Source organism: Henckelia pumila, chromosome 1, assembly GCF_033568475.1.
Source record: "Henckelia pumila isolate YLH828 chromosome 1, ASM3356847v2, whole genome shotgun sequence".
In the NCBI taxonomy this organism is placed as follows: Eukaryota; Viridiplantae; Streptophyta; class Magnoliopsida; order Lamiales; family Gesneriaceae; genus Henckelia; species Henckelia pumila.
Genome location: NC_133120.1, coordinates 66120842 through 66134358, shown reverse-complemented (window position 1 = coordinate 66134358; position 13517 = coordinate 66120842).

Below are 13517 nucleotides of genomic sequence, written 5' to 3'. Positions count from 1 at the left end.
ATGATGTTTCAAGTAGTAAGGACTAATGGTGTACAACCAAAACCGCGGACTTTATCCACTCGATAAGTGATAACCACTTGGAAAGTCCGGATAGGGTAGTTCGATCATTCATCGTATGAATATCCATTTGCATGCTTTGAACATCTCTATGTTCCATACCAATAAAACGTGGTACTCGGAATCGCAAATGCTAGTCTGAAACTCGAGCGATCCTTATCCTTATTATCGGACGGCTCAATCAACTAGGAACTGTTTAGAATATACAGTGACTATAAGATGTGTTTCATGATAGCCATCCCCATGTGCCACTACATCTTACACACACTATAGTATATTCAAGGTCTTCATCTAAACATCTTATAGTATGTCACAACATAATAATATGATAAAAGATAAAGTAAACGCCTTTATAAAAGTGTAAATTATATTAAACAAAAGATTGTTTATACATAGAGTCATCAAAGCCCTTAGCCACAAGTTGGCTCACCGGGCACCCACTCTTTCATGATAAGGAAGACGGCTCAGGACAAAAGGCGAAGTATGCGAATATCAGACGTAGACCTCTGTATTTTGATCAGGGAGACCAAGTATTTCTGAAGATTTCTCTTTTCAGAGGAACAGTCAGATTTGGAAAGAGAGGGATGTTATCTCCGAAATTCATCGGTCCGTATGAGATTCTAGAGAAGATAGACAATCTTGCCTATACACTTGCACTTCCTCAATCTCTTCCTAGTATTCACGACGTATTTCTCGTTTCTATGTTGCGAAAATACCACCCAGAGCCTTTTTTTGTTCTACAGCATGACGAAGAAGAACTTGACGAGACATTGAGCTACATCGAGCAACCGATACAGATCCTTGACCGAAAGGAGAAACAACTCAAAAACAAGTCGATTCCGTTGGTGAAAGTGTAGTGGAGCCGACACGGAGTCGAAGAAGCGACTTGGGAGACGAGACTGATATGAGACAGCGATGTGTTGGAGAACGGCGATCAGATCAATCAGAATTGATACCCGGTGCAGCGGAAGTTAAAAAATTTTATATGGAACGACTCCATAATGGGTATCAAAACTTTTACGATTAAATTGTGTGTGTAAAAATTAAATAACAATTATAAATTTTTACCTCCAATCTCGAATCGAGATTATGGACACCAACAGATTGCTCTGCTCTTGTTGTATCTCCCTGGAACTGATGGACGAACTGTTCTTCAATCAGGTCCACGAACGGATATTTAATCCCTCTGATAGATTGCACTAGAAAATCTATCAGAAGTTTCTACGAAGAGAATTAACGAATTTGATCCGTTAAACCAGACTGTAATTCAAAATTCACAGGCTGGATTTTTCCTGAGCAGAGGGGAGGGGGCGGCCACTGTTAGAGAGAAAACTAGGGTTTTTTCGAAAATTGTGACCTGTGTTGTGTGTAATTTCTATACTGCAACAACTTATTTATAATGTAGGCCGCTAACAGCTTAGGGCCCATTAGTCATAAGTTCAAGCCCGACAAGCAAAGCCCGCATGTTCAGAAATTAACATAAAATTCATCATGACTCCGATTGATAAACCGATTTCACCAATGTGCACAGAAACCATTTCTGCACCTTTTAAAGTCAAGATAAATTTTTCTGAATCCGAATTCAGTGATTTCCAAAAATGCCCATCCCTATGTCATTTTAGGAAATCTTACTCCTCTACTCTTAATTAAGAAGTCCAACTTCTTTGTTCATTAAATTTAACTCTTTAAATTTAACTATCTCAACGGGGATTAAAAATCCATTACTCTGTGTGACCCTCAATGGTTCAGGGATATAGCTAGCCGTGGGCTCACAACTCCTTGTGACTCGGAACAACAATTTCCGACTTGCCCATCGAATCATGGTAAGAGCGCCTAGCAACATCGCCCTATGATTCCCTAGGTATCACTGATAGTGCCTGCAAGAACCAATAGATTTTGGTTAGCGTACAGTACGGTCCCTTCATCCATATATCATGATCGAATCAACAACCATTGGTAAATCGAGAGTCGTTCGAGATTCGATAACTATGCAATACATCTTGAAGATCAAATAGTGACATCGCATGTGCTACTAAGAAACCATTTCTTAAAACACATCATGTACTCTGGCCAGAGATTCGTCACACTAATATCTCCTCAGATCGCATAGGATATCCACACTCGCAAGTATGTGGTGAATCCTTGACAACAAAGCATCGACTCCTATATGTGTTGTAACTGTACCCAATCCCGACACCTGATGACCCCAATAGAGTCGGTAAACGAGTCAAAGCACAGTACTAGCATATAGAGTCTCAATGATGTTTCAAGTAGTAAGGACTAATGGTGTACAACCAAAACCGCGGACTTTATCCACTCGATAAGTGATAACCACTTGGAAAGTTTGGATAGGGTAGTTCGATCATTCATCGTATGAATATCCATTTGCATGCTTTGAACATCTCTATGTTCCTTACCAATGAAACGTGGTACTCTGCATCGCAAATGCTAGTCTCAAACTCGAGCGATCCTTATCCTTATTATCGGACGGCTCAATCGACTAGGAACAGTTTAGAACATACAGTGATTATAAGATGTGTTTCATGATAGCCATCCCCATGTGCTACCACATCTTACATACACTATAGTATATTCAAGGTCTTTATCAAAACAACAATAGTATATCACAATATAACAATATGAAGAAAGATAAAGTCATTGCCATTAATAAAAATGTAAATTATATTAAACAAAATATTGTTTATACAAAGAGTCATCAAAGCCCTTAGCCACAAGTTGGCTCACCGGGCACCCACTCTTTCAATCTCCCACTTGCCCTAAAGCCAACTAGTCATACTACGTAGACCCATTGCTTCGCGATGTTTGTCAAATAATGGTCCTGGCAAGGGCTTAGTAAGTGGATCAGCGATATTGTCTGCAGAGGCCACTCTTTCGACAGTGATGTCTCCTCTTTCCACAATCTCCCGGATGATGTGGTATTTCCTCAGTACGTGTTTGGATCTTTGATGAGACCTTGGTTCCTTTGCCTGAGAAACGGCACCCGTGTTGTCACAGTACACCGGGACTGGACCAACAACTTCCGGAATAACGCCCAACTCTTGGACGAAATTCCTCATCCAAACGGCCTCTTTAGCAGCAGCTGATGCTGCAATGTATTCTGCCTCAGTGGTGGAATCCGCTGTGGTGTCCTGCTTGGAACTCTTCCAAGAGACAACACCGGCATTGAGCATGAACACAAATCCAGAGGTTGACTTCGAGTCATCCACGTCACTTTGGAAGCTAGAGTCGGTATAGCCTTCCAATTTTAGTTCTCTTCCTCCATATACCATGAACATATTCTTAGTCCTTTGTAAGTACTTAAGAATGTTCTTCACGGCTTTTCAATGCATTTGACCGGGATTAGCTTGATATCTGCTCGTGACACTCAGAGCAAATGCTACATCCGGTCTGGTAGATATCATCCCATACATGATACTACCAATGGCTGACGCATATGGTACATGTGTCATTTTCTCTATTTCTTCATCAGTCTTGGGACACATAGACCTGGATAGAGAAACTCCATGACACATGGGTAGATGTCCTCTCTTGGAACCATCCATTGAAAACCGTTTCAATATGGTGTCGATGTAGGTTGATTGAGTGAGTCCTATCATTCTCTTAGATCTATCTCTATAGATCTGTATCCCTAGAATATAGGATGCCTCACCCAAATCCTTCATCGAGAATCTACCTGATAACCATATCTTTGTTGACTGCAACATCCCTACGTCATTCCCAATGAGTAGGATGTCATCAACATAAAGTACTAAGAATGTCACAGCATCCTTAACTACTTTCTTGTACACGCATGGTTCCTCCGGGTTCTTGATGAAACCAAAATCTTTTATTGTTTCATCAAATTTCTGGTTCCAACTTCTTGATGCTTGTTTTAGACCATAAATTGATCTCTGAAGCTTGCATACCTTATGCTCGCTTCCCATGGATGTGTATCCCTCAGGCTGCGTCATATAGATCTCTTCCTTAATGTTTCAATTAAGAAATGCAGTCTTCACATCCATTTGTCATATCTCATAGTCATACCAAGCAGCTATGGCAATAAGGATTCTTATGGACTTGAACATTGCAACTGGTGAAAATGTTTCATCATAGTCAACTCCTTGTCTTTGAGTATAAACTTTCGCCACCAATCGCGCCTTGTAGGTCAATACCTTACCATCAGGCCCAAGCTTTCTCTTGTAGATCCATTTACACCCTATTGGAACAATTCCATCGGGAGGATCTACTAAAGACCAAACTTGGTTTGTATGCATCGAATCTATTTCCGACTGCATAGCTTCAAGCCATAAATTTGAATCCGCATCAGAAATTGCTTCCTTGAAGTTTCTTGGATCACATCCAACATCGGGTTCATCTTGATCCCCTTCAAGAAGAAGACCATATCGAATAGGAGGTCTAGAAGTCCTCTCGGATCTTCTAGGTATAGGCATGTCTATCAATGGTTCCTGAGGTGTAGGATCATTATTTTGTATTTCGGGTTCTTCTCGAATTTCTTCGAGTTCCATCATCTCGCCTTTCTTATCCAATAAGAACTCCTTCTCCAAGAAGGTGGCATTCCTTGAAACAAACACCTTTGTTTCAGCAGGATGATAGAAATAATATCCGATTGAATTCTTCGGATACCCTACAAAATAACATAAGGTAGATCGACTATCCAACTTATCTCCCACTGTCTGCTTCACATAAGCAGGATATCCCCAAATCCTCAAGTACGAATACTTAGGAGCTTTGCCATTCCATAACTCGTATGGAGTTTTGTCCACTGCTTTGGTGTGGACGTTGTTCAACAACAATACCGCCGTTTCAAGCGCATAGCCCCAAAATGAAGGTGGAAGCTCAGTGAAGCTCATCATGGATCGAACCATGTCCAACAAAGTTTGATTACGACGCTCCGATACACCATTCAGCTGAGGTGTCATAGGAGGAGTCCACTGAGAGAGAATCCCATTCTCTTTCAGATAGTCCAAAAACTCGGTACTCAAGTATTCTCCACCTCGATCCGATCGAAGTGCTTTAATACTTTTACCTAGCTTGTTTTCTACTTCAGCCTTGAATTCTTTGAACTTTTCAAATGCTTCAGACTTATATTTCATTAAATATAAATACCCATACCTAGAATAATCATCAGTAAAGGTAATGAAGTAGGTGTGGCCATATTGAGTACCAATTCTAAATGGACCACAAACGTCTGTATGGATCAAATCCAACAGATTTTGACTACGCTCAGGTTTCCCCTTAAAAGAAGATTTAGTCATTTTTCCTTTCAGGTAGGACTCACAAGTAGGTAGAGAGTTAATATCAGACATATCAAACATACCCTCTCCCACTAGCTTGTTCATCCTCCTTGAGGAAATATGACCTAGCCTAGCATGCCAAAGGTTTGACGGGTTTTGAATATCGATTTTCCTTTTGTTTGTTGTTGCCGGTTTATCAACATAATTTATTGGAACGTTTTTTAGTTTTAAGTTATATAGATCGTTTTCAAGTTGTCCATTTCCAATCAAACATTCATTCTTGTAAATATTGCAAATCTCATTCACAAAATTGCAAGAATAACCATCTCTATCAAGCATAGAAACAGAAATAATGTTTTTAATCAAATCTGGAACAAATAAAACATCTCTCAAAAGTAACTTAAAACCGTTCTGCAAATTAAATAAATATCTCCCACAGCTTTAGATTCAACTCTGGAACCATTTCCGAGCCTCAGCTGGGTCTCACCCATTCTAAGCCTGCGACTTCTTGTCATCACCTGCAAATCATTGCAAATGTGAGATCCACATCCGGTATCCAATACCCAAGAAGTAGTATTAAGTGAAATATTTATTTCAATATAGAACATACCCTTCGTAGTTCGCAACTGCTCAAGATATTCCTTGCAGTTACGCTTTCAATGACCGGGCTTCTTGCAGTAATGGCAAACATCCTTGGACTTTTCCATGTTTGAAGCCTTTGTCTTGTACTTCTTCTCGGGTTCGATTTTCTTGGGTGGGGCAGAACGTTTCTTACCCTTTGTACTTGGCCCCTTCTTAGCAAAAGAAGAGGAGCCCACCAAGAAAGCCAGTTTATCCTTCTTTAAAGTGGATTCATATGTTAGAAGCATATTGACCATCTCTTCAAGGGAGGCCTCTATCTTGTTCATATTGAAATTCACCACAAATCCGTCAAACGAAGAAGGAAGAGATAGAAGTAGTAAGTCCACGTTGAGTTCATGCTCCAACACCAAATCAAGCGTTACCAACTTCTGTATGAGCCAAATCACTCGTACCCCATGATCACGGACCGAAGTCCCTTCACGCATGCGACACGTCATTAGCTCCTTTACAGTAGCGAACCTTTCAGCTCTCGATTGAGCCCCAAAAAGTTCCTTGAGTTGTACGTGAATGTCAGCAGCATTCACGGTGTCCTCAAATCGCCTCTGGATTTCATCAGACATCGAGGCTTGCATATAGCATTTGGCCTTGATATCATGGTCCCACCATGTATCAAGTTTGGCTAACTCTTCCGGACTTATGTCAGCTGGTGCTTCCTTCGGAGGAGATTTTTCTAACACGTAGAGCATCTTCTCCGAAGTCAAGACAATCTTCAACTTACGAAACCATTCCGTATAGTTTGCGCCAGTCAATTTATTTTGTTCGAGGATCGAGAAAAGTGGATTACGCGAATTCATCTTTATGAAATACTGAAAAGAAACAGACAAATATCAGTGATTGTTTAATTAATTTACTAAGACATAAAATAGGCGAAATTTATTTTATGAATCTCACTCCCACTATTTTAACGATTTCACTACCCTCTAGTGAAAACGGAAAACTGTTTTCCTTAGTGAGAACATGGAGTCCAATTGACAAACTATGGTTCCGAATAATATCAGCCAACCATAATTTTCAAAAGGTAGAGCCCAATTGCTTCCAAAGCAACCTCCACGTTTTTACCTCATGTCCAATAAGGGCCCAATAATATGACGCCGTTTATTGTGACATGTCAAGATGACCCATCAATATTAAGTTGTGATGGACGGTCGTCATGTGGATCCCCCAATAATATGAGCCGATCCCATGGGAGTTCCACCCAACTTACAACATGTGTCGATCCAATGTACAGCTTTCCGACGAACGGGCCCCCCCAATAATATGAGCCGGACCGTATCCGTGGGTAGCATCTCATACATTGATCGTTGATGGAAGGTAGGAACATTTAAACAATTTTAAATTTCCTTTATTTATCTTGATATCAATTTTAAATCATATTTAAAATGAGGGATTTTAATTTTGAAAATTTGTCTCATCATTTTAAAATTTTGTATGCTTGCCGGATTCACACAATTTTGTCTAAAACATGCATACAACAATAATATCATATATTATATAGGATGATCGATTCCATTTCTAATCGACCCGTGGTTGCCAATCACGAGTCTTAGTCCAATCCTAGGTAATATGCAGGTATGCAATGCAATCCTATTACATTGTGCTTCCAATTTACATTTCTTCTGTCTTTATTGTCTGCTGGGCCCACCTCCGTCTTCAAATCTTCATCTCCCACTAAATCTAATGTATTTACAATAAATAACAATGACAAGTAGGGGATACAATTTTAAGGGGTGGGAACGGGCTATAAACCAAGCTCACTTTTATTACATATGACAATTCATATTGGGCCATAAACCAGACCCATTAATAAATCCAACAACAATAAAAACAAATGTAAATTCCTAACATACACCTACAAAATTGGTCATGGCAATCGATCATCCTTATCCAATAACATTTAATTCAAAATTAATTTATTGGATAACATGCAATGGCAATTTAAATTTAAAAGGATAAAATCATTTTTCATATATAAAATCTTATTTTACATACAAAATCATATTTTATCTTTTTATCAAATAAAATCATATTTTACATATAAAATCCAATTTTATACATAAAATCATATTTTACTCAATATTTCCATAAGATCATATCTTATCATCAATTGTACCAAAAATAATTAATTTCATAAAATCTGATTTAACGGATAAAATTTATAAATTTTCTAAAAATTCAAATTTATCCAAAAATCAATTTTAAAATTTTCGAACTCAAACAATTCGATCCGACGCCTCGTTGACCAATCAAAAATAATTTTCGATCGGACCAAAAATAAAATTTTAACATATTAAAATTTTAATTTAAAAATTAAAAATTACTTTTTCCGCGGGCCGCCCGGGACGTTCCCGGGCTGCCCGCGCCCCAAAGGGTCTCGGGCCGAGCAGCCCGGCTGCCCCTAGGGCAGCGACGATCGCTGCCCGGGGCAGCGACCATCGCTGCCCCTCGGGCAGCGATCCAATCGCTACCCGTGTTTTTGCCCGAAAAATTTTTAATTTTAAAAAATTTATTTTGTTTCAAAAACCGAGGCTTAAAAAATTTTTGTACAATCGATTAATTTAATCGCTTGATTTGAGCAACCTGTCTCTGATACCACTGTTGGAGAACGACGATCAGATCAATCAGAATTGATACCCGGTGCAGCGGAAGTTTAAAAATTTTATATGGAACGATTCCATAATGGGTATCAAAACTTTTACGATTAAATTGTGTGTGTAAAAATTAAATAACAATTATAAATTTTTACCTCCAATCTCGAATCGAGATTATGGACACCAACAGATTGCTCTGCTCTTGTTGTATCTCCCTGGAACTGATGGACGAACTGTTCTTCAATCAGGTCCACGAACGGATATTTAATCCCTCTGATAGATTGCACTAGAAAATATATCAAAAGTTTCTACGAAGAGAATTAACAAATTTGATCCGTTAAACCAGACTGTAATTCAAAATTCACAGGCTGGATTTTTCCTGAGCAGAGGGGAGGGGGGCGGCCACTGTTAGAGAGAAAACTAGGGTTTTTTCGAAAATTGTGACCTGTGTTGTGTGTAATTTATGTACTGCAATAACTTATTTATAATATACGCCGCTAACAGCTTAGGGCCCATTAGTCATAAGTTCAAGCCCGACAAGCAAAGCCCGCATGTTCAGAAATTAATATAAAATTCATCATGACTCCGATTGATAAACCGATTTCACCAATGTGCACAGAAACCATTTCTGCACCTTTTAAAGTCAAGATAAATTTTTCTGAATTCGAATTCAGTGATTTTCAAAAATGCCCATCCCTATGTCATTTTAGGAAATCTTACTCCTCTACTCTTAATTAAGAAGTCCAACTTCTTTGTTCATTAAATTTAACTCTTTAAATTTAACTATCTCAACGGGGATTAAAAATCCATTACTCTGTGTGACCCTCAATGGTTCAGGGATACAGCTAGCCGTGGGCTCACAACTCCTTGTGACTCGGAACAACAATTTCCGACTTGCCCATCGAATCATGGTAAGAGCGCCTAGCAACATCGCCCCATGATTCCCTAGGTATCACTGATAGTGCCTGCAAGAACCAATAGATTTTGGTTAGCGTACAGTACGGTCCCTTCATCCATATATCCCGATCGAATCAACAACCATTGGTAAATCGAGAGTCGTTCGAGATTCGATAACTATGCAATACATCTTGAAGATCAAATAGTGACATCGCATGTGCTACTAAGAAACCATTTCTTAAAACACATCATGTACTCAGGCCAGAGATTCGTCACACTAATATCTCCTCATATTGCATAGGATATCCACACTCGCAAGTATGTGGTGAATCCTTGACAACAAAGAATCGACTCCTATATGTGTTGTAACTGTACCCAATCCCGACACCTGATGACCCCAATAGAGTCGGTAAACAAGTCAAAGCACAGTACTAGCATATAGAGTCTCAATGATGTTTCAAGTAGTAAATACTAATGGTGTACAACCAAAACCGCGGACTTTATCCACTCGATAAGTGATAACCACTTGGAAAGTCCGGATAGGGTAGTTCGATCATTCATCGTATGAATATCCATTTGCATGCTTTGAACATCTCTATGTTCCTTACCAATGAAACGTGGTACTCTGCATCGCAAATGCTAGTCTCAAACTCGAGCGATCCTTATCCTTATTATCGGACGGCTCAATCGACTAGGAACAGTTTAGAACATACAGTGATTATAAGATGTGTTCCATGATAGCCATCCCCATGTGCTACCACATCTTACATACACTATAGTATATTCAAGGTCTTTATCAAAACAACAATAGTATATCACAATATAACAATATGAAGAAAGATAAAGTCATTGCCATTAATAAAAGTGTAAATTATATTAAACAAAAGATTGTTTATACAAAGAGTCATCAAAGCCTTTAGCCACAAGTTGGCTCACCGGGCACCCACTCTTTCACGATGTCCAAACTTATTTCTATGATGTGAGTTCTTATTCAGTTTTGGATTCTTTATTCTCTATCTTATGTGTTTGATTCTTATTCGATTTCGAGGACGAAATCAGTTCTTAGAGGGGGAGAATTATAATGCCCCAAAATTATCTTAATTGAGTTTATTATTGATATTCGAAGATTATAATTTGAGGGGTTGAATTGATATTTGATCAGAGGATGTTTTGCAAATTTTGAAAAATTCAGGGACCAAAGTGTAATTTCCTTATTTTGACTTGGTTTTAAATATATAAATGAGTGACTAGGCGTGTGATGGTATTTCTTCTTATTCTTTCCTTCTCCTTCACGCCGATTTCTCCATAGCCACACCCCTTTAAGCTTTTCATTTTCGATTTTACACGATCTGTTCGATAGAAATTCAATCTGAAGGCATATTTGCGATCACGGCTGCGAGAGCTTCGTTCTATCGTAATTTTTTATTCGATCAATTATACTTCAATTTCAGGATGTTGTTGGAATCGAATTATTTTTGAATATTTTTTTCTTGAGCTAGCATAGATGGTTTATTCAAAAACGGATCAGAAAAAGAACGACGTTTGAAATTGTTATGATTTTATAGGGGAAATTTGAAATAGGGGTTTGAGATTTTGTTGGTATTTGAGTTGTTTTTGATGAATTGTTGGAGATTTGAAGTAGATTTGATAAATTTGCGGAGTTGTAATTTTTGGTTGGCCGTATTTTAACCATTATGCCGCCGGTTTGATATTAGGGAGTTTTGGATGCCGAGTAGTTTGATTGGATTGAGCCGTATTTTGTTTGAGTTTGAATGTCAATATTGATCTTATATTGCTTCATTTCAGATTGGTTTGAGAATTGGTGAATCCAGAGTTAGCGGAATTCGAGCAGATAGAGTTGAAGCCGGTATAGTATTTATTTATCTCTTGACGATTGTTTTGGTTTCAAATAAGTTTTGATATGAGACTATGATTTGATTATCCAGGTTTGGAGCATCTCGAATCAAAGGAAAGGTATAAGTCGACATTGAATTGAATTGGTACGAATACTCGAATCCGAGTTGATTTTTGTGTTTTCCTGAAATCACATACTTGCATGTTTACTTGAATTACTTGGATTATGTTGAATGGATTCTATTTTCATTTGCATTCATCTTGAGCCAAATGATTTGTTTCCAATTTGAATTAGACGTTTTGGAGACTATAATCGAGTGACATTGGTCGCCGAGTTACTCCAATAGCCCGAGACTCTTTATAGTTGCTCCAGAGTCTAGAAGATTGAGATATGCATCATCCACCTCGATCGGGAGAGTCGGTGAGTTGTTGCGATATCTTGACCTCGGGATCCCAATCGAAGAACCGAGTTATCTTTTGATTATCCGAGTTGATAATCCCAAAACTTAAAGTCATGCATTTCACTCTATTTCACAATTGGAATATGTTGTCATTATATCATGATTTTGATATATTATTTGATATTGCATGTTTCTTGCTTTTATTGGAAATATTATTCTCACCGGATTTATCCGAATATTGTCTTGTTTTTGTATGTGTACTTGGCAACAGGTGGGGCAGGATCGAGTCAGAGGCAACATGGCTAGATTGGGTTGAGTTTGATAGAAGTGGGGACTCGGTTTAGAGTCGACGTTGTATTTCGAACTCGATATGTATTTTGTATTGTAATAATTAGAACCGATGCATGTTCTACCTTTTGAGTATTCGATCAACTTTAGACATACCATGTTTTGTAATATGCTAGATTGAAGTACTAATGCATGTTATGGATTGTATTTAAGTTGTTGTTGGGAATTTTCAGATTGCATGCCTTTATTATTTTTTTGAATTTTAGCAGAATACGGACCTCGTGCATACCTCCTGGTATGGGTCCGTGTACCTTCGCATTTTGTAATGTATTGAATTTGTTCATGCACGGACCCCGTACATGCATCCGTGCATGGGTCCATGTGTACTCTGATCGAGGCAGTAACCTTGAGATATTGAAATGTTGGGCACGTACCCGAGCACGGAGGGTGCACGGAGTCCGTGTATAAAATAGAGAGTGGACTTTTTAGTGTATTGAATAAGCACGGACCTTGACACGGAGGTGGCATGGGGTCCGTGTACCTTGATGTCGTTGATCCTTGGATACAGGTTAATGCACGGACCCGAACACGAAGGTGTGCACGGGTCCGTGCATGATTTTTTTAAAAAAATTTCTTCCCTTTTTGTCTTGACTCTCTGTTGATGATTGAATGATTTATTCTCGATTAGATGATTAGAACCGAGGTCCCCACACATTCTCTTCCAAAATTCATACCTGAAAATGACAAAATAAAATCAAGATCTCACTAAGTATAAAATAGTGAACCTCTATGATACCAATTGAAACTCGTGTTTAATTTGCAGTTTATGTGTCTTTTATATTAACGTTATTTCTAGGATATGTAAGCAGTGTAATAAAAAACTAAAGACACAAAATTTTAACTTAGTTCGGTCGAAATACCTACATCTATGAGGCCACGCTCAGATATCAAATGAATCTACTAAAATTGAGTATGCTACAATCACATAATTAATGACTTATGCAATAACAAAAAACTTCCTCTTTTTGTGACGTCTCTACAACAAATTCTTTCAACAGAGTCACTTGGTGAGAACCACTCGTCTTTGATTCTATTTTCTTCGTTCTTTCGATGCAGTGGATTGTTCTTTCTCGAAAACGTCACATTCCTCTCTCGAGGAATGTATCACCAATTAGTGTAAGTATATGTGCACCACCAGAATGAAAAAGCTCTCAAAACAGAATGATAAGGTGGCGCTGAGTGAAGTGTGTTCCAGTAGATGTCGAGACATAAAATGGTTAGCTCGTATTTTTCTTCAGAATTCGTCCACTTCTATTGCAGTCTTTTCAGAATAACATTGGCGTTCAAGCCCCTGACATATCACAAAACTTGTTCCTACAAAATCTAAACAAATCACACTTTGGTTTATCAATTATCAACCGCGCGCACAATATTTAAGTCTAGTGAAAACAAACCTAGACACCAACGCAACATATATTCAAACATCTTCATATAATATCTGGGCTTTTTAAGCCTAAAATGCTGCATCAATATAC